This window comes from Lissotriton helveticus, chromosome 12 (genome assembly GCF_964261635.1).
Source record: "Lissotriton helveticus chromosome 12, aLisHel1.1, whole genome shotgun sequence".
In the NCBI taxonomy this organism is placed as follows: Eukaryota; Metazoa; Chordata; class Amphibia; order Caudata; family Salamandridae; genus Lissotriton; species Lissotriton helveticus.
In genome coordinates, this window is record NC_136073.1 from 776,684,613 (window position 1) to 776,700,757 (window position 16,145).

A 16,145-nucleotide genomic window follows, 5' to 3' on the forward strand; every position below is an offset into this window, starting at 1 on the left:
TGAAACCTGTTGTGATCTATAAGCCACACATCTAAACCCAACCAGGGCTGGCTCAGCATTCCACCCTTTGAACGCTTGGTAAACTGAGTACCATTACAAAGGTTTTTTGGAACACCTTTTATTTATAGTGCATAGAAATGGCAGATGAGTGATATGAAGCGCTATAGTCTTCTCCCGAGCTCCCGCAAAACAGCTATAAATATAGTAAGGGCGCTGATGCGCAGCGGATGCTCGTCGGCAGCGCGCCAAAGGCAAGCCCGTCTGTGCCCATCCAGCACCAGCCAAGCACAGCGCCAGCCACTCTGCTGATTTTGGAAAATATCCTCCTGCTGCTCCTACTCTTAGGTACTCGAGTACTCTTCTACGGGCAATAGGTGAGCAGGGTGGTGTTGGGGGGGGGGAACCTCAACCAGTGGCTCCAGCAGGGACTGTAGCTAACCTCACTAGAAGGGGCTCCTTAAGATGTGGTCTGCTTAACGTTATGTCCCTCTGTAAACATTATTTGGAGACACAGCTGTTGCTTGAGTCTCATGACTTAGATGCCTTGGTGCTGACTGAGACCTGGACTCACCCTGGCTCTGATTTGGAACTGGGCCTGGCGAGTCCTCAGGGCTATAAAGCCTTTCACAAGCCACGTTCTAGCGGTAAAGGTGGACGGGTTGGGATTTTATTTAAGGAGGTGTGGAACTTTTCTCCTGTGGATATTGACGTGGTTGAAGGGGTCGAGCTTTTGGGCTTTGCTCTAAAAGACCATGGGCACCAGGTGCTGACGGGTATTTGCTACAGGCCCCTGGGGGTGGCCAGCCTCCTTCAACAGAAAAACCTGATTGATGTGTTTAGTAATATGGCTCTTGCACATGCTAGACTCCTCATAGTAGGGGATTTTAACTTATGGGCTCACGGGAGCATGGACCCAGGGTACAATAATCTCCTACAATCGTGTATGTACCTGTCTCTTCCACAATGGGTGGTAGAACCTACACATACGGGGGGCATATTTTGGACCTGACTGGAAGTAGTGAATGTTCTACCAGTTGGCTGGTCCGATCACCACCTGATTACATTTGATGTGTTTAACATCAAGCAGAATGACCCTGCTACGAAGGAAACAAGATGCTTTCTAGCAGGGACTGGAAAGGTCTTTTGAAGAAAGCCAGTGCTTCCCCAGTATTCCACCTTGAAGGTTCTTTTGAACCTGGAAACAGGTGGAGGATAACTATGCCCCCGTCTGCTCACACATTAATGACCAACTTGCCCAGCTTGTCCCTCCAAAGATGGTAAAAAAAGTTGCAAACCCTCAGCGCCCTGGAATAATGCTGATTTGCAAAAGTTAAAAGTTGACTGTAGACAAGCAGAACGAAGGTGGAGGAAGGGCTATTTTGATACAGATAAAGCTATTTGGAAAGAGAAAATCGTTAGCTATAAGAAAAGTATTGCCTCTACTAAAGCTGAGTATTTTGCAGATGTAATCCTGAGGGCCCCTAATAGCTCCAAGAGCGTTTTTAAAATAATTAATGATATTGCTAGCCCTGCTTGCACTAAAAATAAAGTTCTCCCCAAGCAGGAACTCTGCAGTAGCCTGGCCACCTTTTTTGATAATAAGATCTGCAAAATGATTGAAGGACTAGAGGGGGACAGCACATTTGATGGGGCTATTGGCCCCTCACAGGATAGGCAGGAGGACTGGAGGATGATAAGGAAGGCCTCGGTTCAGAAGCCTCTTCTAGATCACTTTGACATTCCTTCCGTGGAGGTTTTTGATCAAACAGCTCTTGGGGTTTCCTCTGGTTCACCATTGGACCCTCTTCCCCACAGGGTCTGGAAAGCATTAGGTTCCGAGCTGTTTCCTTTATTAAGGCAGCTATGCAATCAATCCCTGTGTAGCGGGGTGGTCCCCTCCTAATGGAAGCAAACGGTTGATTCCCCCTTATTGAAAAAACCTTCGCTTGACCCAGCCTGTCTCAAGAGCTACAGGCCTATCTCACTCCTTCCATATCCGGTGAAGATCATCGAGCGCCTAGTGACCAGGGCACTCTCCCAGTTCTTGGAGGCAAATGATATACTGGATGACGTACAATTCGGCTTCCGCCCAGGACATGGGACGGAGACCGCCCTGTTGACTGTGTTGGAAGATCTTCGTTTGCGTGCAGACATGGGCCAACATGCCATTTTGATCCTGTTGGACCTGTCTGCCGCATTCGACACAGTCAATCACAAGGTTCTCCTGGAACGATTGGAAGGAGTTGGGGTAGTTGGCCAGGCACAGAAATGGCTCCATTCATATCTGTCTGACAGATGCCAGGCGGTGGCTCTTCCTCCTTTTCAGTCCAAGTTTACCAAGATCCACCATGGTGTACCGCAGGGCTCTGCAATCAGCCCTATTCTATTTCATGCCTATATGCGTCCCCTGGTGGATGTCATTAAATCTTACGGCATAGGCCTGGTAAACTATGCACATGATACCCAGCTGATTCTATCTCTGGCGGGAGAACAGGCATCCCCATTGGAGAACTTACATGTTTGCATGCAGAATGTGGTTCACTGGCTTAGGAACTAATCTCTGCGATGTAATGCAGATAAAATAGAGGTCCTCTGTATTGAGGGTGGGAGAGTGCCCTACCCCCTCCCAGCCGACTTCTGGCCTATCGCTGCTGATCCCCTATTGGCACCATCTACATCAGTTCGCAATCTGGGAACCTGTTTTAATGAGAAGCTGACCTTGGAAACTCAAGTTAATAAGACCGTGGGGAGCTGCTTCTCCCTTATCAGGTCCCTCAGGAAAGTCCTTCCCCTGCTCCCTGCACATACACGCTCTATGGTAGTAAGGAGTGTGATTATGAGAAGGCTGGACTATTGCAACTCCCTGCTGCTGGAGTCTCCTAAGTATTTAATTGGGAGACTACATAGAATTCAGCATACGGCAGCCAAGTTGGCTTTGATGCGCCCTCGCCTATCATCCTCCTCTCAGGCTCTAGCGGAGCTGCATTGGCTCCCTGTTTTGCAGAGGATTCACTTCAAATCCCTCTGTGTCGTATTCAAGGCACTGCACGGTCTGGGGCCTATACCATTGCAGAAAAAAATTAGCTTATATGTCCCCACCCGTTGCCTTCGGTCCTCCTCAGGTAATTGGGTGAAAGTACCTTTGGTCAGAAGAGCTAAATTGGGGGGGCAAGCTTTCAGTGTTGCTGCAGCAAGACTCTGGAACAAACTGCCCACGGAGCTGCAGCAGATGAAAGAACTTTTGTCATTTTGAAAGAAAATAAAAACCTGGCTTTGTCCCAGAGTTTAATGCACACTGTCTCTGTTATAGGTGTCTTTTCTGTCTTTTTAGCGCCAGGATACCCGATGGGTTGTAGTGCGCTCTATAAATACACATTACATTACATTACATATATAAACACATACATTCGAGTTGTTATTGGAATCTGTACGTCTGTGTCGGCGCCCCCATTTCACTGCCCGTGTGTGAATGTCCCACTGTGAAGTTGGATTATTTACTTCAGTTTGTAACATGGGAGGTGTGTCTGATAATTTATCGCAATCACTAAGGTGGTCCCAGCCAAAGAAACAGTGGGATGAGCAGGCATGAGGAGGGGAGAAATGATGGTATTCTGGCTCTGAACTAGCTTTTCAGATCTATCCTTGCGTGTACACATCTATGAGATATACACAAAACATCTTGATAAATGCTGGCACAAAATTATAGATCATTGGGTTGGGCCCGTGCTACAGGAAGTGTGTCACCTTAAGGCTAGATGCTCCAAACTCAAAGAAACAGCTTGGAGGCATGTGTGGTCGTTCAATACATATGTGCTTAACTTGCAGGTTATGAGAAAGACCACTTGAATGACAAGATTTCTGGTCTGTGGCATGTTCCACATAATTATGGATTTGCCACATAATCTATAATCTGAAGATTTCAGCAAAAACAAGCTGTTTCTAGCTCAAACGGATCAAAAGTTCACTTTTCACCTTTCTGTTACTCATTTCCATATTTGGGTATAAATCGGCTACTAATGAGGTGAACGTTTTGCCCAGAATGTGGTAATATATGTATTAAAGCCAAAATAACGAGGTAATACCAACACAAATTGTGCCACACAATTTGCCTTTTCGTGATGCATAATTTAGTCAACCCTCCCCCATAATTTGGTCCACCCCTGCCACATAAATCCAGTGGCCTGGTTATAAGTTACAATGCCTCTAATATTGTTTTGAAATCAGAAGGAAGGGCCCAGTAGTCTGTGTCTAATAACATGCCCGTACCTCTGACCCACTCTCCATCAATTGAAAAAAGCATTGGCAAGGCCAATAGGTTGGAGATCTACTGGCTCTGTCAATGTTTTATTTGCATTCTGTGCAGCATTCATTCTTGCTGATGCTGTACAGCATGAAGGAAAGATAAAGAAAAAAAGGCCACGTGCTGTTGCGTCATTTGCTGGTTGGCACCTGTGTGCTGAATGCACGCGCCTAAAAATGACGTGGCCATATTACAGCATTGTGTTTTTTAAAGCATTTTATATGGCTCTGAAGTAGGGGTGGAATTGAAGCTACATGGAGGTGATTACGCTTAATTATACTCCTTGACTTCCCTACTAAATTCAAATCGGATGGTCTTTTTATAGCCACTAGAAGTGTTTGAGGGGAGTTAAACAATGCAAGGTTATACTTACAAATTAATCATGCTTTAAAGGACCACAGACTCTGAATTTCTGTTTTGTGGATTTATAAGGCCAAAAATAATTGAATATTAAACACACCTCAATATCAGGGTATACCTGATGAAGCAAGATTTCGCATATTATGCGACTTGCTTGACATCAAGAACCTCGAATAACATTTAATCCTATAATTCAACCTGTACGTCTTACTAATTTTCCTTTATCTTTATATTTGAGTGTCGTAATGACGCTTGCCTATGTGTTTACTAATACAATTAACCCGTGTCCTTAAAAATGGCCGCCGCTTGATGGGTTTCTTCTGCGCATGCGTTAGTCACACTCACGTGACGTGACGTAGTTGCAGTTCTGGTGGGAAAATGTGCGCATGCGTACTTGCGTCTAAAATGGTTGTCTGTGTCCTAACGTGGTGAAGCTTGCGCAAATGCTTTCGTGTTCTTGTCTGTTGCACTAACTATAATGCCATAGTATAGTTTTCAATTTAAGGAGTATAAAGTAGCTACTCATAGTATACAGTGAAATCATTTATATTCTATGTTTTAATTTGTTTTCGCTTACTTTCCATGTACCGTAGTATTGAGGGTCTGATGCAAGGCTCAAGACTCCATATTAAGATGATGTTCTGCGCATGACCGTATTCTGCCGGTGGCATTGACAGGGTGCCAACTGAAGGTCCCTGCCAAGACGTGCCTGGGAAGATGCACCTTCACCCAGCCGGAGAAGCTAAAAAATGTTACATTCGAAACAAATGTAATTTTTCCTATTGTATTCTGTAGAATCGGTCATGGGAACCACAAATTCAATAGGCGGTTCCAAAATATGTAAAACTCGGCTTGTAGACGTAAATTGTGATTGGTGTGTTAGCCTATCCTACTTAGGGACCAATCGAAATTGGGGATTCTGACACTTGCAACATTTGGGGGGTGGGGAAGCACTAGGACGAATGAGGGCAACATGCAGGAAAGCACAGAAGCACGTGGGCTCGAGACAGCAACACGAGGGAGAGCATGGTGGGGTCAGAAGCACACGTACGGACGTGCGAGAGTAACACGGCAGACAGCGGGTTGGGGCACAGAAGCAGTGCCGGCTCCTCCACTAGGGTGATGGAGAATATCTGAGGAGTGTAAAAAAGGAAAAATGAAATGATAATAACACAACATTATTATCTTTTTATTTTTAGTACGGGCCACGTGGCCAGGTTAGGGAGGGGCTGAGGTCACAGGGAAGAGGAGTGGTTGGTGCACCATAAGTGCACATGACAGTTTGGCTGGCCGTCTTGGGCCAGCCAAACAGACTTGCGCACTTTGCATTTCTCCACCTGGCTGTGTTGTACAGCCAGGTGGAGAACTGCCCCAGGCACTGCCTGAGTTGCCAAACGGGACACTCAGACTAATCACAATGCTGTTGTCATGCTGGTGACAGCAGTGTCCTGATTGGATTAGGGAAGTCTGGAGTTTGGGAACCTGGGCACTTCCATGCTGCTGAAGTCCGGAAGGGAAGAGGACAGAGGAGAGGCGGCGCAGACAGGCAAGTGATCTTTGTTTTTATCAGCCCGCCTCACCACCCCCGTTCAGTAGCAGCTGCCACTGTATTAAAGCACACGAACAAAAGCAACACGCAGGAGAGCAAGCTGGCAACGCACGGCGAGAAAGAGCAACACAAATGCATGAATAGCAATATAGAGAAGGGGAGAGGAGCACAAAGGCAAGCAAGTGCAACATGAGTGCACAAACCAAATCACCATGTAGGTGAGCAGGGTTGCCGCACATGGGTGGGAAAGAGCAACATGAGTGGACAAATGAAAATAACATGGAAGAGAACAAGGCGGCAGCACATGGGTGGGAAAGTGCAAATGAGTGCGAGTGGGATAAGAAGCACAAGGCTGAGATAGACTGGCGCGGAGGGGAGAAGAAGAGTTTACGAGGGAGAGCACATAGTGTCTCCTGGAATGCTTGATCCCAAAATAGAGTGCTGCAAAATAAAGCTGTGGTCGAAGCAAATACTTCAGTCGCGCTCCTGGGGAGGGACATACACAAGAAGCAGGAGGAGAGCCCACACATGCTAACGAATGACAAGCGAGCAAGCGAGAGTGATAGTGAAGCCAACCAATGAGCTCTATGCCTATCTAAGCAGTGCACTTTTGTATGTGAGGCCTAATAATGTGCCTTCCAACTAGCAGCAGGATAGATTTTTTAAAACCTAATAGAGGCATAGCAGATTCACCCTTTCCAAATATATGTCTGAATGCCAGGGCTATTCTGTTAAAGTGAACAACTGGGGAAGTATTATCAGATACAATGGGCAATCTTACCATGTTCTCTAATTCCCCCCCAAAAAATTACTTATCATGAAAAAAGTAATCCTCCCAAGCCACCTGCAAAAAACACACAAGAGCTGCCAAACAGGAGACCATTGAGCATTTCCCTGCTTTCTGACTCCTTTGCCATTCTATATGTGAGCAAATAAGTCCCCTAGCTCTAAATAAACTTGAGAACACCTCTATTGTTAGAGCAGAGAAGGTGACAAGCATAGTGTTAAAAGTGGAAGATTATCTGCAGCAAGCCATTGCAGAGCCAACAGATCTCAATGCGTGTTAATGATGCACTGGTCTTCCCCTGTTCTATGTGGCATGGGGAGAGAGGATGGTTGGTCTTACCCATTGCTTCCAGGTTCAGGGGCATCTGCCAGGATTTCTGCGGAACCCAGGAAAAAGTATACACAAATATTTCAGGTCATGAAGGAGAGTCTTCAAACCTAAAACAGGTTCTGAGAATACATTTGTTAGATACGGCTCTGGTAGAGAGACTCCATTATTTAGTTCAGTCAACAGTTAATAGCAAAACTTGTTACCTCCTGTTGCTATGTCGTGAAGGCCTGCCAGGCCAGGCTGACAGGGCTCTCTGAGGACCTGTCAGTACAGTGCTGCTTGTCTGCTTTGAATGAAAGCAGAAATCACAGCTGCAGGAGGGGGAAGGAAAGCAGGAAAAGTGGTGGGGACTGCTTAACCCCTTCGATGCTGATGACGGAGCGGTTCCGTCATCAGCATCAGTTGGGCTGTGCTGATGAAGGAACCGCTCCGTCATCAGTACAGCCCTGGGGGGAGCGCTGGCGCTCCCCCCCTGGGGCATCGATCTTGGTCCTGTATGCAGGGGTGGCAGCGGAAGACTTTCCGCTTCCACCCCCTGGCCCCCCACGCTTCCTGGTGACGTCAGCGCGCACAGCGCGCACCAACGTCATCAGGAAGTGCTGGACGCGCTGGAAGCCATTTGTTTCCAGCGCGTCCAGCACAGAGGTTAGTGTTTGCTGCTCCGGTGGGGCGGGGGGGGGGGGCGTTTTTCGGTGCCTTGAGGTATCGGGGGGGGAGGAAACTGTGTTTCCTCTCCCCTGATGTCCCAATGCAGGGCATTCCTGGTGCACGATCGCGCACAGCGTCGCGATCGTGCACCAGGAATGCCCCACTAGGCACCAGGGATTGTGTTTTGGAGATGTTAGACTGTGCAGGAAGAGACCCCTTGGGCAAGGGTCGCTTCCTTTTGGGGCCATATTATTTTTCAGACTTTTCTGCCCCCCCTGGGGCAGATCGGCCGTTTTTTTGGCCGATCTGCACCCAGGGGGGGCAGAAAAGTCCACTAGTCACCAGGGATTTGTTTACAATTGAAAAGGAAGCGACCCCTTGGGGAAGGGTCCCTTCCTAGTGGCCCTTATTTTTTTTTAGACTTTTCTGCCCCCTCTGGGGGCCTATTGGCCGTTTTTTGGGCCGCATCTGGACCCAGGGGGGGCAGAAAAGCCCACTAGACACCAGGGATTGAATTATATTTATAAAGGAAGCGACCCCTTAGGCAAGGGTCTCTTCCTTAGGGGGATAACATATTTTTCAGACTTTTCTGTCCCCCTGGGGCAGATCGGGCGTTTTTTTGGCCGATCTGCACCCGGGGGGGGGGGGGCAGAAAAGCCCACTAGTCACCAGGGATTTGTTTACAATTGAAAAGGAAGCGACCCCTTGGGGAAGGGTCGCTTCCTAGTGGCCCTTATTTTTTTTTAGACTTGTCTGCCCCCCTGGGGGCAGATCAGCCATTTTTTGGGCCGCGTCTGGACCCAGGGGGGGGCAGAAAAGCCCACTAGACACCAGGGATTTGTTTATAATTATAAAGGAAGCGACCCCTTGGGGAAGGGTCGCTTCCTAGTGGCCCATAATTATTTTTTAGACTTGTCTGCCCCCCCTGGGGGCAGATCAGCCATTTTTTGGGCTGCATCTGGACCCAGAGGGGGTAGAAAAGCCCACTAGACACCAGGGATTTTATTATATTTATAAAGGAAGCGACCCCTTGGGCAAGGGTCGCTTCCAGGGGGCATTATAAATATTGTAGACTGTTCTGCCCCCCCTGGGGGCAGATCGGCTGTTTTTTTTACCGTTTCTGGACCCAGGGGGGATAGAAAAGCCCACTAGACTCCAGGTTTTTTTTTTTGGAAGGGTTGCTTCCTTGGGCCCATTTGTTTTCAAAAGTATGTTCTGCCGTGTCTTTATTTGGCCTCTCTGCCCTCCGTAGGGTTGCTTCCAGGGGGCCCCCGTTTATAATGATTTATAATCTTCCCCCCTTGGGGACAGACACCCCATTTGTGACATACCCTGTGACATAGCCTGTTGTAATGTGTGTTGTTTTTGTTTCTTCTAATGTGTATTGTCTTTTTTTTCTCTTTAGATTGTTGCAGTGTGCGGTTCTGTTACTGGTGGTTCTGTTGTTCTGCTGTTTCTGTAGTTGCATGTGTTTGGTAAGAGACCTCTTTTTTGTTCAATTGTAATGTAATTGTTTATTTTGCAAAGTGTGTAGTAATACGAGTATGTTTGGTTTCTGTTTTTTGTGATTGTAAAACATGTTTTGCATTTGTTTTTGATGTGTCCTTCTGTAGATGTAAGTTTTTTTTCTTCTTTCTAGTGGGCTATCGTTGCCTATTTGCAGTGTCTTTGTAGAGTAGGTGCTGGTGAGTGTAGTTGTGTCTTGTAAGGGAATTGCATATTTTTTCTAAATATAGATTTTTGTGAAAAAGGCTTACATTTTTTATCTTACTTTGCACAGTGTTGGGGTTGTTGAGTTGTTTGTGCAGACTCCTTTATTTGTAAGGATAATGGCTAGCCGCCGGATTACTGCTCAGCAAGTTGTTGGAATGCTTTTTGATTCTTCCTTTGACCATGGTCCAGAGACTGACTCTGATTCTGAGCCAGAGGTGGGAGGTGAAGATTCAGGTAGTGAGTTTTCTCTACACATGGCTTCATCTGATGATGAAGACACTCTGAGTGCTGATGAAGCTACTTTTGGTGTGGATGATGTGCCTGTGGTTGCGGAGGACATTGCTGTGCCTGTGGTTGCGGAGGACATTGCTGTGCCAATAGTGCGGCAAGAGACATCTGGGCTGCAGCCTGGGGCTGCTAGACTTCCAGTTGGTGTAGTGAGACAAGAGGCAGCTGGGCGGCAGCCTGCGGCTGCAAGACTTGACGTTGAAAGTTCTGACCTCTGGGTTGCACCAGGCATGGTGCAGCCGGCATTGCCTGAATTTACTGGTGTTCCAGGGTGTAGGGTGAACACTGAAAACTTTTTGCCTATTGATTTTTTCAAGTTGTTTATGGATGATGTGTTTTTGGTAGAGATTGTAGAGCAGACTAATTTGTATGCTGACATTTTTTTGAGGGTGAACAGTGCCATCCTTAAGCCCCACGCTAGAGCTACCCGGTGGACTCCCACAAATTTGGAGGAGATGAAAAGGTTTTGGGGTTTAACTTTTTTGATGGGCTTGCTTAGGAAACCATCAATGGCTTCATATTGGTCTACTAGTCCCTTGATGGCAACAGCTATATTTCCGGCAGTCATGAGTCGTGATAGGTATTTGCTTCTGCTTCGGATGATGCATTTTGTTGACAATAGTATTGCTTTGCCACGAGATCACCCTGATTGTAACCGTCTTTTCAAGATTCGGCCTGTCATTGATCATTTTGTTGATCGATTTCCTGAGATCTTTTATCCTGGGAAAGAAATTGCAGTGGATGAGTCTTTGCTGTTGTTCAAGGGCCGCTTGGTATTTCGGCAATACATTCCTAGTAAGAGGGCACGCTATGGAATCAAACTGTATATGCTGTGTGACAGTGAGACTGGATATGTCTCTAATTTCAGGGTGTACACTGGTAAGGAATCCAGGATTAACCCCCCTGGTTGTCCGTCGACTTTTGGAGTGACTGAGAAAATTGTGTGGGAACTTGGTCGTGGATTTTTTAACAAAGGCCATCATTTGTATGTCGATAACTTCTACACTGGTGTGCGGTTGTTCAGGGAATTGGCCAAAGTGGACACTGTTGCTTGTGGCACAATCCGCTCAAACCGTAAAGGTTTCCCAAAAGAACTTGTTTGTCGAAAGCTTGCTCGGGGACAGTGCAGTGCATTGCGTTGTGAGGAGCTTCTAGCTGTGAAGTTTTCAGACAGGAGAGATGTCTACATGTTGACTACAATACATGATGAAAACACTGAACCGGTGACTGTTTGGGGTCAGGTTGCAGAAGTGCGCAAACCTGTGTGCATAATGGACTATAATAGGCACATGGGTGGTGTTGACAGAGTAGATCAGAGGTTGGAACCGTATGCTGCTCTTCGTAAGGCTTACATTTGGTACAAGAAGTTGGCTATCCATCTTTTCCACTTGGCAACCTTTAATGCTTTTGTTGTGTTCCAGAAATCTTGTCCCCAGTCAAAGATGACTTTTGTAAAGTTTCAGGAGTCTGTAATAGGCAGCCTTGTTTTAGTGGAACAGGCAAGTGTTCCTAGAGTTGGAGTGGTGGAGGATGTAGCCAGATTGAAAGATCATTTTCCTGATACAATTCCTTCTACAACCTCAAAAGACTTTCCCAGTTGGAGATGTAGAGTCTGTTGGCGAAGAGGTTTGCGGAAGGAGGTTCGTATGTACTGCCCTGACTGCCCTTCAAACCCCGGGCAGTGTGTACCTGCTTGTTTTAGATTGTACCACACGCAAAAGAATTTTTGGGAGTATCAATGAGTGGTAAAGTGAACTGGTTGGTCTTTATTCTTTAAAACTTATTGTTCAGTTTCAAAGTTTGTATTTGTGTAGTCTTTTTAGATGTAGTTGTTGAGTTAGTAGATTTGTATCAATTTGCAATTTGTTTTTGTTTTTCTTTTATTTAAAAAAAAAAACTAAAGTATGATGTTGGTTTGCGTGTAGTGTCCATTGTCTGACGGTGTGCATGGTTTGGCGCTTGGCTGCCGGTGTCTGTGGACTGGTGCTTGTCTGGCGGTGTCTGTGGACTGGTGCTTGGCTGGTGGTGTGCGTGGTCTGGTGTTTGGTTGGGGGTGTGTGTGCTCTTGCGCTTGCCTGGTGTTGTGTTTGGATTTGTCCTTGGCTGGTGGTGTGCGTGGAGTGGCGCTTGGCTGGTGGTGTGTGTGGAGTGGCGCTTGGCTGGTGGTGTGTGTGGAGTGGCGCTTGGCTGGTGGTGTGTGTGGAGTGGTACTTGGCTGTCTGTGCATGGAGTGGTGTTTGGCTGGCGGTGTGTGTGGAGTGTCGCTTGGCTTGCGGTGTGCGTGGAGTGATGCTTGGCTGGCGGTGTGTGTGGAGTGGTACTTGGCTGTCGGTGTGCGCTGAGTGGTGTTTGGCTGGCGGTGTGCATGGTCTGGTGCTTGGATGGTGGTGTGCGTGGAGTGGCGCTTGGCTGGCGGTGTGTGTGGAGTGGCGCTTGGCTGGTAGTGTGCGTGGAGTGGTACTTGGCTGTCTGTGCACGGAGTGGTGTTTGGCTGGCGGTGTGTGTGGAGTGGCGCTTGGCTTGCGGTGTGCGTGGAGTGATGCTTGGCTGGTGGTGTGTGTGGAGTGGTACTTGGCTGTCGGTGTGCGCTGAGTGGTGTTTGGCTGGCGGTGTGCATGGTCTGGTGCTTGGATGGTGGTGTGCGTGGAGTGGCGCTTGGCTGGCGGTGTGTGTGGAGTGGCGCTTGGCTGGTAGTGTGCGTGGAGTGGTACTTCGCTGTCTGTGCACGGAGTGGTGTTTGGCTGGCGGTGTGTGTGGAGTGGCGCTTGGCTTGCGGTGTGCGTGGAGTGATGCTTGGCTGGCGGTGTGTGAGGAGTGGTACTTGGCTGTCGGTGTGCGCTGAGTGGTGTTTGGCTGGCGTTGTGCATGGTCTGGTGCTTGGATGGTGGTGTGCGTGGAGTGGCGCTTGGCTGGCGGTGTGTGTGGAGTGGCGCTTGGCTGGATGGTGTGTGTGGAGTGGTACTTGGCTGTCTGTGCACGGAGTGGTGCTTGGCTGGCGGTGTGTGTGGAGTGGCGCTTGGCTTGCAGTGTGCATGTAGTGGTGCTTGGCTGGTGGTGTGTGTGGAGTGGTACTTGGCTGTCGGTGTGCGCTGAGTGGTGTTTGGCTGGCGGTGTGCATGGTCTGGTGCTTGGATGGTGGTGTGGGTGGACTGGCGCTCGGATGGCGGTGTGTGAGTAGTTACTTTCTGTTGGTCACTACACACACTGCTAGTTGAGTGACACTCCACGCAGTCCATCATTTTGTGTAGTTGCAATGTCAGAAATGTGGGCGTGTGAAAGTGATGGGCCCTTGAATGGCGCTGTCTGCTGGTGTGAGTGTTGAAATGTGATGGGTCCGCGGCTGGCGGTGTGAATGTTTTGTATGTGTCACACGTACGAAAGGTGTATGAATGGCCTGTAAAGAGGTTGGTGCCTTGACGTGGCTTTACAGCTCACGAGCTGTGAGTCAGTGGTTCAGTTTATCATACTTTCAATTATACGCAGTGTATTTCATTTTTGTGAAATTACTTGCAAATACAATTGTATGTACTGAATCATCACTCACCCTTGTGCCAAATCCAACCAGTATGTGTGTGTGCTTGCGGATTAGATGGCTGTGAAGTAATATTTGTCTTTTATCACTTTCTGAAGTAGGGTGTACCTTGTCCCTTATTGTGATTGTTGTAATGTGTTGCTGTTCCTTCCGGATGGTGTCAATGGTCTGGTTTGTATCAGGTATGAAAGGTGCGTGAATGGCCTGTAAAACGGTTGGTGCCTTGTCGTGGCTTTACAGCTCACGAGTTGCGAGTCACTGGTTCGGTTTTTATGCATTTATTTATTGACAGAGCATTTCATTTTTTGAAATATCTTGTTAATAAACTTTTATGTACTGAACCATCACTCGCCCTCGTGCCAAATCCAACCTGTATGTGTGTGTCTTTGAGGAATAGATAGCCGTGCTTAAATGTTTGACTTTTGAGTAACTCTGTTAAGGTGTACATTATAGCTATAAATATCTTACTAAATTTAGATATTATTGTTAAACCATAGAAGTATATGGTCATGTCTTTCTGGTAAATTCTATTGTTGATTTTTATCCACAATCTCCTGCAAACTTGAAATTGTCTGTCACAATTTCCATGTAATATTGTTCCAAGAATCGCACGCTCTCAAATTGAAAACTTAATTCTCCACCGTAAGATTTGGACCTTTTCCTGTTGCAGCCACTATGCCTACCCACGCAAGTGAGGTACCATTTTTATCGGGAGACCTTGGGGAACGCTGGGTGGGAGGAAATTTGTGTGAGCCCAGTGATGCCACGCTTTCCCACACAAAAATGTGTATAAATCTGATTTTTTCAGCTATAATCGAGATTTGCAAAGAATTCTGGGTAAAGGAACGTTGGAGGATCCACGCAAGCCATACCTCCTTGGAAGCCCCCGGGTGTCTACTTTTCAGAAATGTGTGGGTTTGGTAGGTTTCCCTAGATGGCCGTCTAGCACGGGGCCAAAAACCCAGGTAACCCCTCTTGCAAAAGCTGGAGGTTTTGACAATGGTGACAATGTCAAAACCACCAGCTTTTGCAAGAGGGGTTACCTGGGTTTTTGGCCCCGTGCTAGACGGCCATCTAGGGAAACCTACCAAACCCACATATTTCTGAAAAGTAAACACCCGGGGGCTTCCAAGGAGGTATGGCTTGCGTGGATCCTCCAAAGTTCCTTTACCCAGAATCCCTTGCAAACCTCAATTTTAGCTGAAAAAAACAGTTTTTTCGCACTTTTTTGTGTGGGTAAGCGTGGCATCACTGGCCTCACACAAATTACCTCCCACCCAGCATTCCCCAAGGTCTCCCGATAAAAATGGTACCTCACTTGCGTGGGTAGGCATAGTGGCTGCAACAGGAAAAGGCCCAATTCGTACGGTGGAGACTTAAAAATTACCTTTAGCTAAACTATCCTATTTTTTGAGGGGGTCACCTGAGCGTTTGGCCCGGGGCTTGGCGGGCATCTTTGGAAACTACCAACCCCAAACAGTTCTGAAAACTAGACACCCAGGGGAGTCCAGGGAGGTATGGCATGCGTGGGTCCCGCAATGTTTTCCTACCCAGAATTCCTTGCAAACCTTAAATTTAGGTTAAAAAACCCACTTTTCCATACATTTTTGGGTGGGATCTCCCTGCCGGCACAAATGTCTTACCACCCAGCGTTCCCCTTGTTCTCCCGAGTAAAATGATACCTCACTTGTGTGGGTGGGCCAAAGGCCTGTGACTAAGGTGGGGTGCTTAATTTGTCAAACTTAAATACTACATTTTTTAAAAATTCGTTTTTAGCCTGTTCTGCTTTGGGGCACCCACACAAGTGAGGTATCATTTTACTCGGGAGAACAAGGGGAACGCTGGGTGGTAGGACATTTTTGCCGGCACGGAGATCCCACGCAAAAAAGTTTGGAAAAGTGATATTTTTAACTAAATTTAAGGTTTGCAAGGAAATCTGGGTAGGAAAACATTGGGGGACCCACGCATGCCATACCTCCCTGTACTCCCCCGGGTGTCTAGTCTTCAGAACTGTTTGGGTTTGGTAGTTTCCAAAGATGGCCGCCGAGCCCCGGGCCAAAAACTCAGGTGCCCCCCCCAAAATCAAGGTAGTTTTGCTATAGGTTATTTCAGGGGTACTCATAGTACGGCCCGCGGGCCGGTAGCGGCCCAGCAAGCCTTCCTTGGCGGCCCGCGGACCTTACAGACATCCTGCCGGTGTTTTAAAAAAAAACCAATTGTGTCAGCAAACACCGCCGGATGGAGTCCGAGAGACTCTGCTCTCTGGGGGCTGGGTTATGTTCCAGTCATAGAGTGGAGATGCAGGGGCGCTAAGAGGCGAAATACAACAAAGCCTCATTTGCAAGTTAATGGTCTTTTAAAGACCTGTGGAGTACTCGGGTGCGGCTCTGTGTGTGCCGGGAAGCTGAGCCGGGCTGACACACACTTGGGGGTAGCGGGAGGGGGGAGAGGGGACAGGGGATTTGCCGATGCCCTTTCGGCCAGGGTCTGGGCTGGCGTGGGTGCACACTGCACACTTACAAGTGCAGGAATGTCAAAAATGATTCCTCAAACCGTGACCCCGGCTGGGTAAATTAGCCTGCCACAAACACGTCATGGAAATAGCTCACCCCACAGAGCAAGCACGTGTATATGGGCA

At 47.7% G+C, this 16,145-nt stretch overlaps 1 protein-coding gene across 2 annotated transcripts in view; it reads right to left on the reverse strand.

Moving 5' to 3' along the window:
* Positions 1–16,145, reverse strand: part of AQP10 (aquaporin 10) — a 135,025-nt gene that overhangs the window by 56,553 nt on the left and 62,327 nt on the right. The gene's annotated exons all lie outside the window — the stretch shown is intronic.